The sequence below is a fragment of the Lepidochelys kempii genome, chromosome 1, assembly GCF_965140285.1.
Source record: "Lepidochelys kempii isolate rLepKem1 chromosome 1, rLepKem1.hap1, whole genome shotgun sequence".
NCBI lineage: Eukaryota > Metazoa > Chordata > Testudines > Cheloniidae > Lepidochelys > Lepidochelys kempii.
The window spans coordinates 132,790,349-132,810,682 of NC_136380.1; the positions used below are offsets into that span (position 1 = coordinate 132,790,349).

The 20,334-nt window shown below is 38.8% G+C and overlaps 1 protein-coding gene across 7 annotated transcripts in view; it reads left to right on the forward strand.

Annotated features, from left to right (window-relative positions):
• Positions 1 to 304: 304 nt before the first annotated feature.
• Positions 305 to 20,334, forward strand: part of TBL1X (transducin beta like 1 X-linked) — a 252,897-nt gene continuing 232,867 nt past the window's right edge. For 3 of the 7 annotated variants that reach the window (XM_073354483.2, XM_073354519.2, XM_073354539.2), the window contains exon 1: positions 1,480 to 1,889. The gene's annotated coding sequence lies outside the window, so the exon portion shown is untranslated. Of the gene's footprint in view, positions 535 to 1,479; positions 1,890 to 20,334 lie in introns of those variants that run through there. The other 4 variants (XM_078854042.1, XM_073354492.2, XM_073354530.2 and 1 more) reach the window with 2 other exon arrangements.

A 20,334-nucleotide genomic window follows, 5' to 3' on the forward strand; every position in this document is an offset into this window, starting at 1 on the left:
GTTAAGCATGTTATGTTTCAAACATAGCAGTAGACTATTTACAAAGTTCTATGCTGTGCCAGAGCAAGCAACCCAACACTGGAATCCCAGCTTGAAAAGAGTGGGTTTTCCTGCGCAGCTAATAGACAGTGTGTGGTAGTAGAGGAATGTGTCACAGTAATGCAGAGAGCTGTAATGATGTCAACTTGTTATTTACTTTCCAAAGCTGAATGACTGAGCAAGGCGAAAGGAGAATCAATCAACCACGGTGTGACTCTACAGGCGGAAAAAACACAGCACTCTCACCAGTAAGAGGTTGGGGGAAGGGAAGCACATGTAACCAGGGCAATGTTGCATCATTTACTTGCATTGGTTTTTGTATTGCTCCCTTCTTTTCTCGATTGAATGTAATATCTCAGTATCATGCTGTACAAATCCAGAGAAAAATAAGAAGGGCATGTTCAAGGCAAAAGAACAACAACATTTTTGGGGGTGTTGAATTTCAACTGATATATAATAAAATCCATTCTGCTGATTCACAAGTATGGAGACTGTGTAAGTCCATATTTAATGTGCTATAGAAACATTAGTTTTGCATTACTCATGTTTTAACATAAGATATATAAGAATTTATTTTTGCTTATGTACTCTTTTGATTGTGGAACTCCCAGCTATTTTCAAATTTGAAAAACATCCATTGTCTTTTGATCAGATTGTTATGTTTCAAATTACTGAGAATTAGGCTCTTGCTGTCTGGCATATTATAGAGGAAAACACTTAAAAAAAAAAGGAATAGGTAGAAAAATAGAAGATGGTTCTGGAGTATTTTTCCAATTGGGTTAACACATTAATGGTTTGGTGTTCAATAACTATACATTATTACCCGATCTACTTCCTGGGAGGATTGTGGAAATGTAAATTAGATTTATTTTACACTGACTTTTTCAAAACTGATTTTTGTGAATATTTTCAGATTTGAAATCCGAAGACACTTCCAGCAGTCTGAAACTTGCAAAATAATAATAGTGTTACACTAATACAGAATTTAATACAATTAGTGTAAACTAGGTATCCCCAGACCTTCATGGGAATATAGTATATACTCATATCTATGTACACACTATCACAGACCAACTGTGTGTGTGTGCGGGGGGAGGGGGCGCCAGAGGAGTGTTCGTGCATCTTTGACATTTTTTATTGCTGAGTCCACAGGGTTAATATTTCGTTTTTCTAGTAGATGGGGTAGGGTTGATAAAAAAAATCCCTGGGATTCAAAATAATGACAAAAATAAGCCTTAAGTGATTAAACAAGTTACCTTAGGTACTTGGAAGAAAAAACAAAGCATTTTTTGGGTAGGCGTGCTTTTGTTTGAAGTTTTCTGGGGGAGTGTGGGGAGTGGGCTGATTTTGGAGGAAGGGAGAAGTATTGAGAGGGGGTGTGTGTGTCTATCTTCCCCTAGTTCAGGTCAATGTGGCTGGTTGGTTTCCCCCCCCCCTCCAGGTCACTGACTATCTCTGTGTGTCTTTCTCTCAGTCCTCCTCCTGCTGCTGCTGCTTGTCTCTGGAAGCCTTAGACACACACTCACACCAAACACATTAACTCTGCTAATGAAGTAGTGAGCAGCAGCACCTCCTGACCGCCATTCCGCACCAAAAACTTTCCATTTTCCTCTTCCCACTCTCTGGGACTTCCTTTTGATTTTGCTGTGTGGAGGAGGAGGAGGAGTGTGTGTGTGTGTGTGGTGGTGGGATTTACAGTCTCCTTTAACGCTTGCTGGGACCTAGGAAAAGAAGAGTTACACCATGTACTGCAAGTGAAAAAGTCTCTGTGTGTGTTTCTTGCAGAAGTTGAGGCTTTTCTCTGCTGCTTCCAGAAGTGAAAGCTGTGCCTTTAATACACGTTGAGTGAGGTGAGTTTGGAGGACTGATTATTCATCATTTGGACCTTTTTGTGTGCGTCTGTGACATGCAGTTTAGTGATTAAAACGGCTTGCCTTTGCCATATTTTTCAGTGCATGGAATCAATTTCCTCGTGTTCCCCTCTTCTTCTTATTTGTTTCTTTTGTATCTGATTCTGCTGGATTTATGACTGTTTCTTTTAGGATTTCCCACATTTTGCTGTGTGTGTTTCTCTCAAGTGTGTCACGATTGTGTGTGTTTTACCCTAAAGTCACTGGAAAAGGCTAAAAAGTCTTGCATCGTTGGAAGGTTTATTATGAATGTTAATTCTGCTGGAGTTTCTAAACCCTGGTTAAGGCAGAGAGTGGTGGTAACACAATGTGGTGGCTTTAGAAGTGTTCCTCTGAATGAGGGAAAGGAGACTTGTTTGTTTGGAGGTTTGTTTTTTGATTTGTGAGGGGAAGGGTTAGTGAGTTTGGAGGGGAGTTTTTGAAATGATAACTTAGCCTTAAGATACTCACATTTCCCCTTAGTATTTCACTAACAAAATAAAAGGTATTCACACTGTAGGGACTGTGGAGTTTGCACAACCCAGGGTGGGGGAGGGGAATCCCATTCATCTAGTGTTTGAATCAGCAAGCACAGGAGTTGATCACTCTCTGGTAAATCGAAGTTTAGCTCCAAGTAGGTAAACAAATTAATTTTTGTCTATGATTTGTACTACTGTTATTAACTGAAAAGCAGTCCTTTAACAAAGTGATGGACAAGAGCTGGCATTATGGGAAAAATATTCAGTGTGACTTGTCTTACAAGCAGAGTACTACTGCAGTGTTTGCAAGAAAATAAAATTGCAGACCTGTTGCATATATATTGAGGCAAAAATAATACGTGCTTGATCATTTATCATTAACACATTAGGACAACAGGACAGTTCGACTAAGTTAGTGTGCCCAGCATAGATACTTAGCAGCACAGGATAGTGGGCATGTTCCTCCCAACTATAATCCTTTTATGATTCTGTTCCCTATTTTGTGTTGCTGTTTTAATCTCAGCAGTTTATTTTGTTTTAAACGGGTGTGAGGTCAAGCAGCATTGCAGTATGTCATGCTAATGACCCTTGGCCTATTTAATTACATGTTCTTCAAATCTCAAATAGGCATATTGCACACACAACCACACCCTAAAAGTTGGACTTATAGTAGATACAATTTTCTCGCAAAGTCTGGCCTCTTCATGTTGTCTTAAAAGATCTTTCACCTTCCTGCCTGAGGATTTTGTATTATTGGTATGTTCCCCCCCCCCCCCACATACAATTCACCTTTAAAGTAGGAGGCAGGGGGAGAAGCAATCTATTTTGTAGGGCCACATGAAATGAAAAGAAAATGAGTTAGCATATTACACAAGAAGGCTTGTAATGTCACATCTTTCTTCCTTGACCCATTTATTAGTGAACCTTTAACTGAGACTGCTCACACAGCATATACAAGATTAACTGCAGTAAACCTTGCTTACCACATTATAGCACATGGTGGATTTAGGCCTCTTGGTTGGCCTAGAACTATATGGACAAAGTGTTACCAAACCTGGAGACATCTCTCAGTTTTCAAATTAAATAATTCTTTTTTCTGTGATATCAAACAGGATTGGAGCAAGAGCACCATTTCAGATTTCTTAATTTTTTTTTTTTTTTGGTAAATGACAGTTGTTAATTGCAACATCACAAATACAGTCATATTCAAATAGGGAACCCTTCCCATGTAGATCTGGCAGTGGGAGTGGGGTGGACTGAGAAATAGACTCTCACATATTAAAAATGTATTAAACCTTTCTTGGGCTACATGCAGTAATAGTAAAACTGGCAGAGCTACTGTATCTCAATGTAAGTGTTTCAGAGGGCTAAAGAACAAATGGGCCATTTTTAAGATTAAAAAGTCTTTTTTAGTACTAAAGAGGATAATAATTATACATGCATATAAACATTGGCAGCTGAACAATAGTCCAAGTGCCCTTAGGAGAAGAAATCTCTGACAGTAAGTTGTCTTCTGTATCCATTTCCCCCTCCCCCAAGAAAGTTACTTATATATCCTACATTTATCATAATGATATTGGGACTTCATCTTCTTGCTCTTCCATTGCATGGATCATAAATCCCTCTGAAGCCTTTTATAAGGCTAGGTTTTTTATACTTTTAGTTTTGAGGATGGCGGAGAAGAACTTTTCTCTCTTTCAGAGCCCTGAGATGTCCTCTCTGCCAGTTTTTCCTGTTTTCCATTCTCTCATTTATAAAGGAGTTTTTCCCCATCTCTGTAGTTACAGGGCCAGAACCAGACCAGTCCTTCAAAGGGTCATAATATGACCTGCCTCTTTGGAAGAGCCGTGGCTCCTTAGATTGCAGCAATTCTCAAAGGCCCACATCCTTGAAGTTGAAAAGGACTGAATGAGACATCCTTTGGAGTTAAATAATATTGTTTCTTAATGGTCCAGTTTGGTCAGTATTGAGGTATGCAGGAACACTCAGCAGTATTCTGAGCTCTGGCCATCTGGGGAGCGAGGCACCAGACGGGGAAAATTGACCCAGCAATTCTGTATGGTACTGCTTGGTCCTTGGGTCCGCGCACTTTTAACATTTTCTGTTATTTCCTACTGTTTTCAAATCGGGTGATAGAATTTACACTCTAGATGATTTTGCATGTATGTTTGTTTGGCCCCAACTGAACACATACTAAGAGTTAGTTTCCACCTTGAAGAGTTTATAATCAAAATAGACAAGACAGATAAAGGGTGGATGGGGAAAACAGAGAGGGGTGAAGTCACTTACCCAAGGTCATAGAGGTCAGCGGCAGAGTCGGAAGAGAACCCAGCTGGAGCTCCTGACTCTCTGTGCAGTGCTCTATCCGTTGTAACCCATTATCTCTACATCTCTTTGTGGGTGTGATGTTAAACTGTGGCACTCTATGGTGGTTTTATGATAAGTAAGTCCATTCAGTCTGGGGAAGGAGTAGATTTCCCTGCATCTCTGCTGTGCATTTTGCCTACCTTGAGTTTTCATTATTTTTTATTATTTTAATTTGTAGTACTGTTTTAATACTGGCTGGTTATACTCCAGCCAACCTTGTAAAATCACAAAGAATTTGTAACTCTCATGAGCAGGCTCAGTTTTTTTTTTTTTTTTTTTTCATTACTTCCATCTTGCCTCATGATGAAAATTATTTTGTAAACTGCTTTTCAGGTGCTAAATTAAGCTCCCCTCCTTCCCCCCACCTCTTGACTATTTTTAGTTAGAAGGAAATAGCTGACCTCTTTGCAGCAGGAACACAGAGCCCTTGGGTACCATTTATAGGTTTTTACCACATGGCCTACTTGGACAAGTTGGTTGAAATTAAACAAAAACACTGGAGCTACAGCCCTGCCTAGGAAGAACAGCCTCTTCTGAATATACATAATTTTAACTTGAGTAAATCTGAGAGAAATATCTGAAGGTGAAAATGTGGCTTTGGGGCATTCTTCTCCCCTTTGGTAGATGAGTCAGCATTGTAGGGTATTTGTGGCAATCTGAAAGTTAATATTGTGGGATTTCATTTAAAATTGATGTATGTAATTTATATTCAGTGTTAAGAATGCTAGGAGTCCCACTTGCACTGTACCTATGTGGAAGTAAAGAAGGATATCTGTTTTCATAGGAAAGGATAATATTTCCCTTCACCTTCTCTCATATCAAACAGAACGTACCCTAACAGAGATTTCAAAGTTGTACCTATTAAAACATGGTAGTTACACAGCTGTGTGAAACCTGATTTTTCAAGCTGTTTGTCTTGGCTCTTATAGTTTCAGGTCTAAACTTATATGTTGGCTTGGAAGGATTAGATTTTTGTTGGTAAATATAGATTTCACTGTACACACACAGAGATGAAAAAATATTTCCACAGATGATGGTAGAAATTTACAGATAAATTGTTTTTACTTTTCCTGAGAACTTATTACAGTTTATACTTAACTTTGTATATGTTGACATCGTAATGTTGCCAATTCATGTTTAATGGCTATGAAACCTCATCTTTTTGAATCTCAATGACTACTGTCATTAAATAATTATTGTCTGACTCCCCTGTGATTTATGATAACTGTGAAAATTTAAATTGATAAACATCTAAAAATATTTAAAATAAACATTGATACTATCCATATACAAAATGATTAGGACTATAAAGTGATTAAAAAAATTAATCGCGCCTTTATTCGCACTGTTAAATAATAGTAGAATACCATTTATTGAAATATTTTTGGATGCTTTCTACATTTTCAAATATATTAATTTACAGAATACAAAGTGTACAGTGCTCACTTTGTAGCTATTTTGATTACAAATATTTGCACTGTAAAAAAGGAACAATAGAAATAGTATTCCAATGTACCTAATACACATAGTGTAGAGCAGGGGTGGGCAAACTTTTTGGCCAGAGGGCCACATCGGGGCTGCGAAATGGTATGTAGGGCTGGGTAGGGAAGGCTTTGCCTCCGCAAATAGCCTGGCCCCTGCTCCCTGATGGCCCCCCTCAGAACCATCCAAGCCCCCTGCTCCTTGTCCCCTGACCGCCCCCTCCCTGGATCCCCCCAGTCCCTAACCACCCCCCCGGGTCCCCACCCCCTATCCAACCCCGACTGATCCCTGTCTCCTGACCGCCCTCACCCCCCTCCCGAACCTCCATCCCATCCAACCACCCCCTGTCCCCTGACTGCCCCCTGGGACCTCCTGCCGCTGATCCAACCCCCCTTTCCCCCGCCCCCTTACCATGCCACTCAGATTGGCAGGACAGGCTCACTGGAAAGCCTGGGAGGTGGGCGGGCACAAGCTGCTCTGCCCGTACAGCGGCGTGGCTGCGAGGGAAGTGGGACAGTGGAGGAGGGGCCGGAGAGGAGCCTCCCAGGCCGGGAGCTCAGGGGCTGGGCAGGGCGGTCCTGCAGGCCATAGTTTGCCCACCTCTGGTGTAGTGCAATCTCCTTATAATGAAAGTTGAACTTACAAATGTAGAATTATGTACAAAAAATAACTGCATTCAAAATAAAACCATGTAAAACTTTAGAACCTGCAAGTCCACTCAGTCCTATTTCAGCCAGTCGCTCAGACAAACAAGTTTGGTTACAATTTGCAGGAGATAATGCTGCCCATGTCTTGTTTACAGTGTCACCTGAAAGTGAGAACATGCATTCGCATGACACTATTGTAGCTGGTATCGCAAGATATTTATGTGCTAGTTCTGAAAGCATTCTCCACACCTCATCCTGCTCAGATTTTGGAAGGCACTTTAGATTCTTAAACTGTGGGTCTAGTGCTGTACCTATCTTTAGAAATCTTACATTGGTACTTTCTTTGCGTTTTGTGAAATCTGCTGTGAAAGTGTTCTTAAAACGAACATGTGCTGGGTCATCATCCGAGACAGCTATAACATGAAATATATGGCAGAATGCAAGTAAAACATACAATTCTCCCCCAAGGAGTTCAGTCACAAATTTAATTGATGTATTTATTTTTTTAATGAGCATCATCGGCATGGAAGCCTGTCCTCTGGAATGGTGGCCAAAGCATGAAGGGGCATATGAACATTTAGCATACCTGGCACATAAATACCTTGCAACGCCGGCTACAAAAGTGCCATGTGAATGCCTGTTCTCACTTTCAGGTGACACTGCTCACTGCTTCTGATTTACAATATCTCCCATAAATGTAAACAACTTGTTTGTGTTAGCAATTGGCTGAACAAGAAGTAGGACTGAGTGGACGTGTAGGCTTTAAAGCAGGGATTGGCAACCTTTGGCACGCAGCCCGTCAGGGAAATCCGCTGGTGGGCCATGATGGTTTGTTTACTTGCAGCGTCAGCAGGTTTGGCCCATCGCAGCTCCCACTGGCCGCGTTTTGCCGTTCCAGGACAATGGGGGCTGCGGGAAGCAGTGTGGGCCGAAGGATGTGCTGGCCACTGCTTGAGTGCAGTTATGTAACAAAAAAAAAAATCTACATTTGTAAGTTACACTTTCATGAAAAGAGATTGCACTACAGTACTTGTATGAGGTGAATTGAAAAATACTATTTCTTTTATCATTTTTACAGTGCAAATATTTGTAATAAAAATAATAATAGAAAGTGAGCACTGTACACTTTGTATTCTGTGTTGTAATAGAAATCAATATATTTGAAAATGTAGAAAAAAATCCAAAATATTAAAAAACAATTTCAATTGGTATTCTATTGTTTAACAGTGCAATTAATCACGATTAATTTTTTTAATCGCAGTTAATTTATTTTAGTTAATCGCGTGAGTTAACTGTGATTAATCGACAGCCCTAAAAATTATACACATAAAATCTAATTATGCCATGCCTACATATATGTAAGACAGCCCAGAGATCATTTTGTCCTTCATATTACTTTTCACTCATGTATCTGCTTTGACCTTGGTTTCAGCGATGTCATGGCCTTAATAAATATTGCATTGCATTAGTATTTGGTGATGCCTCTATTTGCTGAAGATAGAGGAATATATGGCTGTGGGTACCTTACTTTCACCCCCTCCCCCCCAGTTCCCTTGTTTAGATTAATTATGTTGCCAAAATAACACAGGCTGGGTAAGAGATTTGGTTTTAGGAGCATGATAGACTCAGATGATCTTTATTTTCTGTTGACTTCGCACAGGTCTCAATAGAAGGGTGCATCACAATGTCAGTATTGCAAGTAGAGCAGGTTAAGTAATATGGTTAAACAATCAATATGTCTGGTTTGTCCTATTTAAATTGAGACTGGGATGTAAGTATTTAGAATTTCTTAATAATGGCTAAGTAGTGTGCAGTTTTTAGGATATAACGCCATCTTATTTCAAAGAAGTATGGCATTCACATAATTTAAAGTGTGTCTATCTAGTAAAGTATCCTATAATGGAAGAGGAATAGTTATTCTGAATGCCTTTTGAAGGTGCATTGCATAAATATATATTCACTTGGGTGTTGAAGCTAACTACAGTAATTTATTATCAAAAAGTACAAGGTGCACTAGATTTGTTAATTGATAAGACCAATGGCCTGCTTATGAATAGATTAGTAGTACTAATAGTGTACTGTAAGTAGATGTGTACTTGTCAAAATCATTAAGTCTCATCAGGTTATGAGTTTTACTATGTTAATGTGTGGTTATCTTTTTCATCTTCCATCGGAGGGTAGAATGATGTGGTTTGTTTGTTTGCTTGTTTGTTTGTTTTTAAGCAGCATTCTTTACTAATAGCCAGAGTAGTATTAATCGAAATTAGATTTCATTTTCTGACCTACATTTCATTCTCCGTCTCCTGCTTTTAGTTGTAATGTACCTTGTCTTCACATCCTACAAGGCTTCAAATATGTTTTGTAACATGTGATTTTACACACAGAAATTTCTTCTGTTGGAAAATATGGTAACATTGAACTTTGAGTTCTGTCTTTTTAGTGAAGCACAACTTCCCGCACTGGCAGATACATTAATTCAATGAAGCTGCAAAGTCATTTCAAGCAGTTAAATGACATTTAGAAAATACCATTTAAAGTTTTCTTTAAGAAAACAAACAGGAAGAGGGTTTGCGTTTAGTGGGAGATTCTCTTTGTCATACTGCAGAATAACACATTTTCTTATGCTCCTTTTTGGAACTCAGCATACTACACTGGACACTTAACTTTGGCTTCTGCTGTATTTTGCAACACAGCATTATCAGCTATTCATTAATCCTAGACCAGAGAAGAGGCACTCTGGAGAGTAGTCTGTGTAGTTTAATAGTAAAAGCCAACCATTTACAACTTAATACTTCAAAAATGAATAATCATGAGGTATGATAGCACTGATGAAAGGACACTATCATATTATCATGATTAGCACATGTGCAATTTTTATTACATAAGGTTTATGCTTGAAAAAGTGCACTGAGTTTATACAGATTTCAACACATTCCAGTCACCTACAGCAGAATGATTCAAACAGTCCTGCCAAAAGTACTAACCTTTATAGTGTACAGTGAAATGTACACACACAGGTTTATTTCTTTCTTTTTGTAACATGAAGTAAAAATATAGACTCAGTGGAAGCCAGTATGAATTAAAGATTTGATTAAAAACAAATTTCAGCAGTTATAAGTTGGTTTACAGGCATACACCAGTTGGTTTCAATCCAATGCTAGTGGACAGAGCATGTACACAGTTGGTTTCAATCCAGTTCTAGTGGACAGAGCCCCCCATCATGATTAACACTCTTGCTGGCAGTCTCAGTAGAGGCCAAGATCTGAATAGGTACAGAAGCTGAATTATCCTCTCACCTGATTGGTTCTCTTTCATAACTACGGATGAAAATCACTGACCAAGGGTAGGGTAGAGAAGCCTAGCTCAGACGGTGCCTATGCTGTACCCACGTTGTAAAGATTACTTTCCAAGGATATCTGTCTGGTACCTTTGACAATAACAAACATCTCTTAACCCCTTCTGCCCCTGCCCATGTGCACACATGAAATAGATCATAGAATATCAGGGTTGGAAGGGACCTCAGGAGGTCATCTAGTCCAATCCCCTGCTCAAAGCAGGACCAATCCCCAATTTTTGCCCCATATCCCTAAATGGCCCCCTTAAGGATTGAACTCACAACCCTGGGTTTAGCAGGCCAATGCTCAAACCACTGAGCTATCCCTGGCCCATAGACCAATAAGAAAGCCGTTTGTTGATTAAACTGCTCGAAACATGGGCCTATTCAATCACACCAAATTCTTTGTGATTTTCACAACTTGTTCACTTTATATGCTTCCAAGTTTTTAAGCTGGTGGCTTGTCTTTGACTTTTTCTTTTTCTTTTAGATTAAGGTGTTTTTTTAAAACTTCTCTTTTTGTTTTTACCAGGCACCACAACACAGCTGCATTTTTGTGTGTGTTGAATTTCTAATGAGATAATAATTTAAAAAAAAAAAAGAAAGTGTTCCAAATAATCTTTGCAAGACAGTAGTTAGGGCACTCACTTTCACAATTTGATAATTTATAGTGGACTTTAAATGACTTAATCTGCCTCACAGAAGTGCTAGGAGGATTAGTTAATGTTTGTAAAGGGTTTTTAAGATTGGAAACAAAAAACGTTAATTGTTACTGCCAGTTTATTAAAAATGTAACATTTTATATGCAAACACACTCTACATCCTCCCCTGCCAAGTTGTAAACTATTTTAGAAAGATGGCAAAAATAAATAAAACCATTTCTATCTCCTTTATGGGGTTTTTAATAGCTCCTGTTGCTTTATTTTGTTGAACTCCATCAAGATGACATCTTAATGCTTTCCTTGGCTAAGAGACTGCCTTCCTTCCCTCTGCTAGGACATTGGTGCGAAACAGCTACTGGCTCTCTATCATGACCCAATGGAGGTCGAAGTTTAGCAGGCTTCTTCTCTGCTCCGCAGTCTTTTTTTTTTTTCCTGCCACTTCCCCAAGGTGTGACTGATACCAAATGAAAGAGAACCCAATACATAAAGTGTGAATTTGTATTCCAATCCTGCAAACCCTCATCAACCAGGTAGTTCTGACGTATGCAAGTGATCCCATTGTAGCGATGGCCCCAGGCCTGCAAAAATTTGTGGGTATTTTTCATTCTGTAGATGTGAATGGTTCCATTGGTTTCATGCATAGAAATCTTTACAGGTTCAAGGTCCATGTGACCAAGCGTTTGTGGTACAGATTCTCGGTTGATTATGTGAACACTTTTTTCTATTTATTAACTAGCTAAAGACTCCTGATTTCTTGCTTTAATTCTATAAACCCTCTATTCTTAATGTTTCATTTCAGTTTTCAGCTATTGCTTGAAAAACTCATCTCCTCTAGATATGTATATATCACAACCTCTTCTGGTCTCAGGTGGTAGGCTTCACTGGAAATGTGTGATTACATATACATCTTAATGATTTTCCTTTCTTACTTTGTAAATGAAAAGAAAAACTAAAAATAGAAATCTTAGCCAAGTCTCCATTTTTTGTACATATGTCCTTTTCCCACATAGATGTTCTTGCAGGTGTATTTACATACTGTGTATTATGGAGCCATGGTTAAGTAACTAAACAACAATTAAGACTGTAGAAGTGTCTATGCCAACCCTACTGTCTGTTCTTCCCTTGTATCTAACAAAAACAGTTTCTTTTGTCCTGAAAATTCATGTCCTTTATCATGAGCTGGAGAAGACTTTTATTTTGACTGTTAGCGGTTAATCAGGCAAGCTGTTTTCTGAGTTATGGGACATAGAAAAGTAGGTGTTTTTGCTCCCCCTTGCATAAGCTCCCTTTCATGAAGGGAGCAGGAGGTTCATATATAATCTCCATTCACTGTTTTGCAGGCTGTTCTTATTTATTTGAGTGCCAACAATGTACTTTGAGATTTGTACAGTAGACAACACAAGATTTGTGCCCCCCGTATTTAAAGTTTATACAAACAGCAAGTTTGCCATGACTGACCTTGTACAGGCTTAATATTTCACAGTAAATGTCCATTGAGAACATTCAGGGATAAAAATCTTCCTTAAGAGAATTTAAGTTTATTTAAAAAAAAAAACCAAATTAGAATGCAAAAGTTACTAAAACTATTTTTCCTAAGATCAGACCATCCACCTTAATTCTTCTGCCACTAACTCATGTCCAACCAACACCAATAGGCTGAGAAAGAAACCCTAATAGCCACTCAGAATACATCACTACTCTTGCAGTCACTGTCAAGATCCTACCATCATTGTCCTCCTGCAGTTTACATGCTGTATGATCTACACACTGTTCTGCGAACCATGACCTAATATAGAAGTTTCTGCACTCTTCTAGTGGACCGTCTGGTGCCAGCCATATTGTTTAGGGTTATGAATATTATATACTATACCTAGGCCACATATCAATCATCCCATTTGCATGCAGTAATATATAAATCCTGCACATCTTGCTTCTATAGGAAGGACATTGCTGGCACATGATGGCATATATCACTTTGGTAGATGTGTAGGTGAACGAGCCTCTGATAGTGTGGCTGATGTGATTAGGCCCTATGATGGTGTCCCCTGAATAGATATGTGGACACAGTTGGCAACGGGCTTTGTTGCAAGGATAGGTTCCTGAGTTAGTGGTTCTGTTGTGTGGTTGCTGGTGAGTATTTTCTTCAGGTTGGGGGGCTGTCTGTAAGCAAGGACTGGCCTGTCTCCCAAGATCTGTGAGAGTGATGGGTCGTCCTTCTGGATAGGTTGTAGATCCTTGATGATGAGTTGGAGAGGTTTTAGTTGGGGGCTGAAGGTGATGGCTAGTGGCGTTCTGTTATTTTCTTTGTTGGGCCTGTCCTGTAGTAGGTGACTTCTGGGTACTCTTCTGGCTCTGTCAATCTGTTTCTTCACTTCAGCAGGTGGGTATTGTAGTTGTAAAAATGCTTGATAGAGATCTTGTAGGTGTTTGTCTCTGTCTGAGGGGTTGGAGCAAATGCAGTTGTATTGTAGAGCTTGGCTGTAACAATGGCAATGTAACAGATTGACAGAACCAGAAGAGTACCCAGAAATCACCTACTACAGAACAGGCCCAACGAAGAAAATAACAGAACGCCACTAGCCATCACCATCATAGGGCGTAATCACATCAGCCACGCTATCAGAGGCTCGTTCACCTGCACATCTACCAATGTGATATATGCCATCATGTGCCAGCAATGCCCCTCTGCCATGTACATTGGTCAAACTGGATAGTCTCTACGTAAAAGAATAAATGGACACAAAATCAGACGTCGATAATTATAACATTCAAATACCAGTCGGAGAACACTTCAATCTCTTTGGTCACTCGATTACAGATCGAAAAGTGGCAATTCTTCAACAAAAAAGCTTCAAAAACAGACTCCAATGAGAGACTGCTGAACTGGAATTAATTTGCAAACTGGATACAATTAACTTAGGCTTGAATAAAGACTGGTAGTGGATGGGTCATTACACAAAGTAAAACTATTTCCCCATGTTTATTCCCCACCCCCACCCCCCACTGTTCCTCAGACTTTCTTGTAAACTGCTGGAAATGGCCCACCTTGATGTATCACTACAAAAGTTCCCCCCCCCCGCCCCTCCCCGCTCTCCTGCTGGTAATAGCTCACCTTATGTGATTACTCTGGTTACAGGTTACTCTGAAACCTGGTTACAGTGTGTATGGTAACACCCATTGTTTCGTGTTCTGTATGTAAATAAATCTCCCCACTGTATTTTCCGCTGAATGCATCCGATGAAGTGAGCTGTAGCTCACGAAAGCTTATGCTCAAATAAATTGGTTAGTCTCTAAGGTGCCACAAGTCCTCCTTTTTCTTTTTTTAGAAAATAATGTAGAGATGATCATTTGGAATCCTTTATCCTGTGCTGTCAGGAGGACAGTCACTTCACCAACCTACTCAAGTGGTCCTCTTTTGCCTCTATACCAGCTCTAATATCAGTTTAGGCTCAAGCCTTCTAAATTGGAGGGAGTCCAGAGGACAGCAAAAACATGATCAAAGGTTTAGAAAATCTGACCTATGAGGAAAGGTTAAAAAAACTGGACATGTTGAGTCTTGAGAAAAGAAAACTGAGGGGGGACCTGATAAGTCTTCTAGTATGTTAAGTGCTTGTTATATCAAGGATGGTGATCAGTTGTTCCCCATGCCCACTGAAGGCAGGATAAGAAATAGTTGGCTTAATCTGCAGCAAGAGAGATTTAGGTTGGATATTACGAAAAATGTTCTAATTATAAGGGTAACTGTGTATTGCAATATGTTACCAGGAGAAGTTTGGGGTACCCCTGTCATTGGAGGTTTTTAGCACCAGGTTAGAAAAACACCTCTCAGGGATAGTCTAGGTATCTGCTTCTGCAAGGGTGGATTCCGTGGAAGTGAGGGTTGGGACGGGGAGAGGAGGAGGAGGAGGAATGGACTAGATGACCTCTCCAGGTCCCTTCCAATCCTACATTTCTATAATTCAGTGCTGTAGCCATCTCATTTCCATAACCCCATGGGCCTGCATCTTGAAATTTTTAGGGGTTGGTATTTTTAGTTTCTAAAGTCCCTGTTCTTCCCCTGCATGGTAAGTGTTACCCATATCCCCTGGGTAACTCCCATTAACATTAAATAGTGTATGTGCTACGTATGTGAGAAACAGGCCCCTGGTGTTTACGCATTCCAATCAGCAATGGTCCTGGTCTCTTTGAGGCCCCAAATATTTTCCTTTTGACTATCAATCTTGTAGATTTGGGGCATTTGGGCACCACTCCAGTACAAATAAATAATAATCTGTTAATCACTTAGACTGAAATGTAATAAACCATATCTTTTTCTGCGTGTACACATGACAAAAAGGTTAAATTCACATGGAAAATAGACTAGCATAGAGTTATTAGCAATGCTCTAACTAGGATACCTTCTTCAGGAATTGCCTATAAAAGGAGATAGCCACATTTGAGTCTTTTCTTCATACCAGATTATTCCTGAAAGAAAGCCACGTGGCCAAAATATTGTTGCAAATTAGATTTTCTCTTTTCAGCATGATAACCATTTAGTTCAAATCGCTGATGCCAAATTGTTCTTGATGTATGTGTACATGTGTACTTTTTGGGGGTGTGTTTTTAATCCATTATGCAGTCTTTTCATCAGATTAATATATTTTCAAGCACTTGGTATTCAGAATTCTGATGTCCTATGTAGAATCAAATGTATAAAGCCGTAGTGGCCTATTTATTTTATTCTGCAGCCTGGGAGGAATTTTCTGCATGCAGCACTAAGAGTGTGAATGCTTTCAGGGTCTGTATAATGTATTGAATGGAGCTTCTGTATATTATTTATTATAAACATTTTATACATACCTGTTTTCTTGTCTGATGTCACTTATTCAGATCTTTTAAAGCTATGGGCTATGTATACTATTATTGGTGTTAAACTTTTTCAATGAAATAGTAATGCTACTTTGTTGCTTCAGCAACATGTTCTGTCCCCCTGAAAGGACATATCTCAATTTGCTAGTATTTCTGCTTTCTAGAAGGAATTTGTTGTCCTCCAGAAATATTAACATAAAATTATGCACAAGAATTTAGACCATCCCATTGGGTTCACAGCTGTTCCCTTAAGACTTCTCCTAATACGTGTGATGTGAGACATAATTCAGGCCTTACAGTTTCTCTAAAGGAAGTTAATTACTTGGAACCTGCCCCGTTGTTATGACTTCCATTTAACCAGCAGTTAGAGGCATTTGACCAAGTTCTCAAAAGTATGTGGCTGTATCAGCCAGACCACCAGCAACTTGGATAAACACATGGTGGTATTTGTCTTCATTTCATCTCTAGGAACGGAGTATTACCCTGTCATGTAGTGACCTGAATCTAAAGACAGAGGTTGGAGTCAAAGGTTATTTTGTGCTGCTGTCAGACAGGATCAGGTTTTTCCCCTTAGCGTAAACGTAATTAAAGGGTAAGGTTACTTGCGCCTCATTATTGCTCTTCTTTTATGACAATAGGACAATTTGTGCATTGGCCGGATATGATGCTAATAATTTGTGTCCCTAGCTCATGTATTTATTATGATATGAAAGCTTTAAACCTAAAGGCCAACATTTTCAAGTGTAGGTGTCTAAGTAGCCTGGCTATTTTCAGAAGCACTGAGCACTCACAACGCCAATCGAAATGAATGGGTGCTGGGCACTCAAAATCACTCTTTGTTAGGAGCCCAACATCAGGCAAATACATTTGAAAACTAGCCAGATAATTTCAGTTCCATATTGCTTTGGCCAGTTAAATAAAGTCAGAAAACAAAAGCAAAACAACAAAATGAAAACAAAAGCAAACTCCCCTTCCCACCCCCCCCCCCATGATAATCATTGAAAGGTATGGTTAAAAAAATTCTAAAATTGGATGCAAAATTTGCTCCTAACCATGCAAGCTGCTCTCTGCACACCGTCCAATTATGTGTAGGTGAAGAGGACCGCGAGTGGATCAGCTTGAAGCAATCAGGCCCTTTAGTGAAAACAAGCAATATGACTGTGTTAATGTGTGTTTTTGTTTAGTATCGTTTGCTGAAGCTTCAGTAAAGTGCACTACTGTTGTGGTGTTCCTTTGGTTTACTAGTTGTTACAAAGATTTCCTTTATGAGGATCTTGAAATGTTCTGCATTTGTTAGTATTTGTATTCTTGTAGGGCCTAGGAACCTTTTTGTAATTAAAAACAAACAAAATAAAATACAAGCGAAAGTAACTGACTGCAAGAAAATATTTTATGTATGCCAGAATTAAACAAATTTGAATGATAAGAATTTGCAGTTCTGAAGTATTAAACATAGTTTAAACATAAACTATGAAAACATAGTGGCATCACACTTTGGCTATATAAATTAATGTTCTGTTCCAAAAAAACCCAAACAGTACTTTGGTTAGGAATTTTATGGGCTGTTGTCTTGAAAGAAAACCTTGGTTCAGTGAATGCTTTTAAAGAGAATGCTAGTAAAGAGAATTTAATAGAGGAAAAGAGAATGTGATGAAGGGTTGGTGCTTGGAGAGGACTTTATTCTGCACCTTCTGTCATATAAGACTGGAGCTTGGGCTCTCTCCTTATTTCTTTATTCCTTTTGTTTAGGAAAGTATGTGTATGAGACTGGACTGTTTACATGTATGTCCAAAATCTCAATTCACAGCTTACATTGCTTTAACTTAATTGTACCATGTTTAAAACTTTAAATATTGAAATTTCTTTCTAGCGATAAGTCAGCAGACCAAAATATAACAAATTTACATACTAGACCTAGAAGCCAGGGTTTTGACTTAATTGTATAAAAATAAAGATACTAATTTATTAAAAATCTAATTTATATTACGGTAGCAGCTAGGAGCCATGCATCAGATCGCCAATATGCTAGGTGCTGTACAAACACAGAAAAAAAAGATGGTATCTGCTCTAATGAGCTTACAACCTACAGTAAAGAAAGAGGGCATTTTAGCGTCGAAAATTAATTTTTTTTTTTTTACCCAAACCATTGTAATGTACATTTTATGGCTATGCACGTTTCAGTCCCATGTCCCTTCATGCCATGCCCCCACACACCCAGACCAACAAGAGTAGAAAGTTAAACACTGCAAATTCTGTACAATTGTCCCATTGCTGTTAGGCAAACTCCTGTTTTACGAGATCTTTCCACCACAAAGTAACCCCAAACTAAACTAATACAGTTCTGTTTCCCCTTATAAGATAGACAGATTTTTGTCAGTTGTTTGCATTGTTGCTTAAGACAGGGGTTTCACAGAACTCTAACCTGAACACATGGCAATGTCAAGTTTTATTCTGAGCCAGTATGCTTCCTGTGAAGAGTAATGTTTAGTGAAATGTTAATATTTGCCACATCAGGCTGGTATGAACTAAATTGTAAAGGTTTCTGAAACTGAAGATCATGTACCCGTTCTATGTAATATACCTTCAAAGCAGTGAGGGATAATGATAATGCAATGGTGTTTTGTAGGAAATAAAGGCTCACATGCCAGCTTTTGGCTATGTTAATCCTTCTCAGAATGTGTTCTGTCGACTGCAATCTGAAAACAGTTTTGTACCTAGATAGCGTGTTCAGTATCTCTAGGCCTTTCCCACTAGCTTGAAGGGCCTGTTACCAGTTTTACTATGGCCACATAATGGAGTGACCATTTTAAGGATTTAATTGTGATGTGATCTTTTTTTAAAAGAGGAGATTGGTGCTATAAGTGTTAGTAAACTGCTACAAATAATTTGTGGAGTGACACATCTTCATAACAAAACTCTGCTCTAAACTAAAATTAAACAGATGACCAATTTGTTAATGTGCACTGAAGGTTAGCTCAGGACATAGGTGCTTGCACTGAGAATTGATCATAAATTGTCAGCTTGATATGGATAGGATGCAAAGTGAACTCAGCATGAAAAACATACCTATTAATGAAGTTGAGAACATTTGCTATTGACAGTTGCTCTGATACAGTTACTGTTGTGTCTGAGGGAAGGTAAATAGGATGCTGTGTGCTATGGAGAATGGCTGTGCTTAGATCAAGGGATGGACACATTTATCTTCACCAGGGCTAGTTTCCCACCCTTTTAATTATTTTAATAAATATTAACCAAAAACAAAAAACAAACCAACGCCCCAAAACCCAAACAACAAACAAAACCACCACATATTCATTGTGTATATCCTCTTATGTTTTTAAGTATTGAAGCAGAGCATTGTTAGTTGTACACTGGTGAATGCATTTGAGTTAAATATTAGAAAGCTTGGTTTATTAAGCTTCTGTCTTGATTTCCCTCTCCTCCCCACAAAAAAGTATGTATTTGTTATACTTTATCTGTTTTTAGATTATTATAAGTATGTATCTTATTATAGGAGTACACCATATACTTTAGAGCAGCATCCTGTAAACACTTATGGATATGCTTACCTTTATGCACAAGCGTAAGTCCAATGGAATTCAATAATATTACCCAGGTACGTGAAGTTAAATGTGTTTTAGGGATCAGGGCCTTAATTGCTAGCTATAATCTTTCACAGTTTAGTGGCTGGGGCCTTTACATAGGATATAGGTATTTTATAATAACATCAACATCATCGTATCTCTCTCAGATACTTTCAAATAGGAAAAATCAGTTATTAAACGCTTTAAATGGGGACAGGGAAAAAATTGTTGCTGGACCTTCAGTGCCATTGACTCTAGTCAGGAATAAATTGCATGTTTTATCATGACATACACCTCTTAATCTTTCTAGAAAAGAAGCTTGTGTGAAAGATAAATTTGGCTGTAGTCTGCAATGTCTGTCTGTGTGTGGAGGAGGGGAGGTCACCGAGTGCTCCTTTTGTGTAAATGGGCTATGGAAATATCACATGGGAGAGAGTCAGTAGCTTTGTCAGTTGTGCACAAGAAAGACCAGTATAAAATTATACTTAAAGTATGAAATTATTCATCAGTTCATCCCTCTCCCTCCCTCTCTCCTTGAATTCCGATTTCCACTAACATCCATGCCACAGCTAATAGCAAGGAACAGGCAGCGCAAACATTACAGTCAGGGTAGCATTTAAGTGTCCTTAGCTTGGACCAGTGGTTCTTAACCTGGGGTGAACGCATCCCCTGGGAGTGCGAGACATGCCAGATTTTTTTTTAGAAGGTAAATCATTGAAAACACAAATTAAGCACAGACATGTAAGTACAACTACTTTGTTTAATCAAACCTATGTATTAACATTATACATTTTTTAAACAATTACTGTAATATACAAACAAAAATATATCTATTTTAAAGACATATTAAAGATAGTTTAAAGAACTAACCTACTTCAATGATTTTTGATAAGGGGAGCGAGAACATATTTTGAGAACCAAAGGGGTGCAGGCTGCGGTAAAGGTTAAGAAGCACTGGCTTAGACAGTCTGTCTTCAGAATAGAAGCAAAATACCAATGTCTT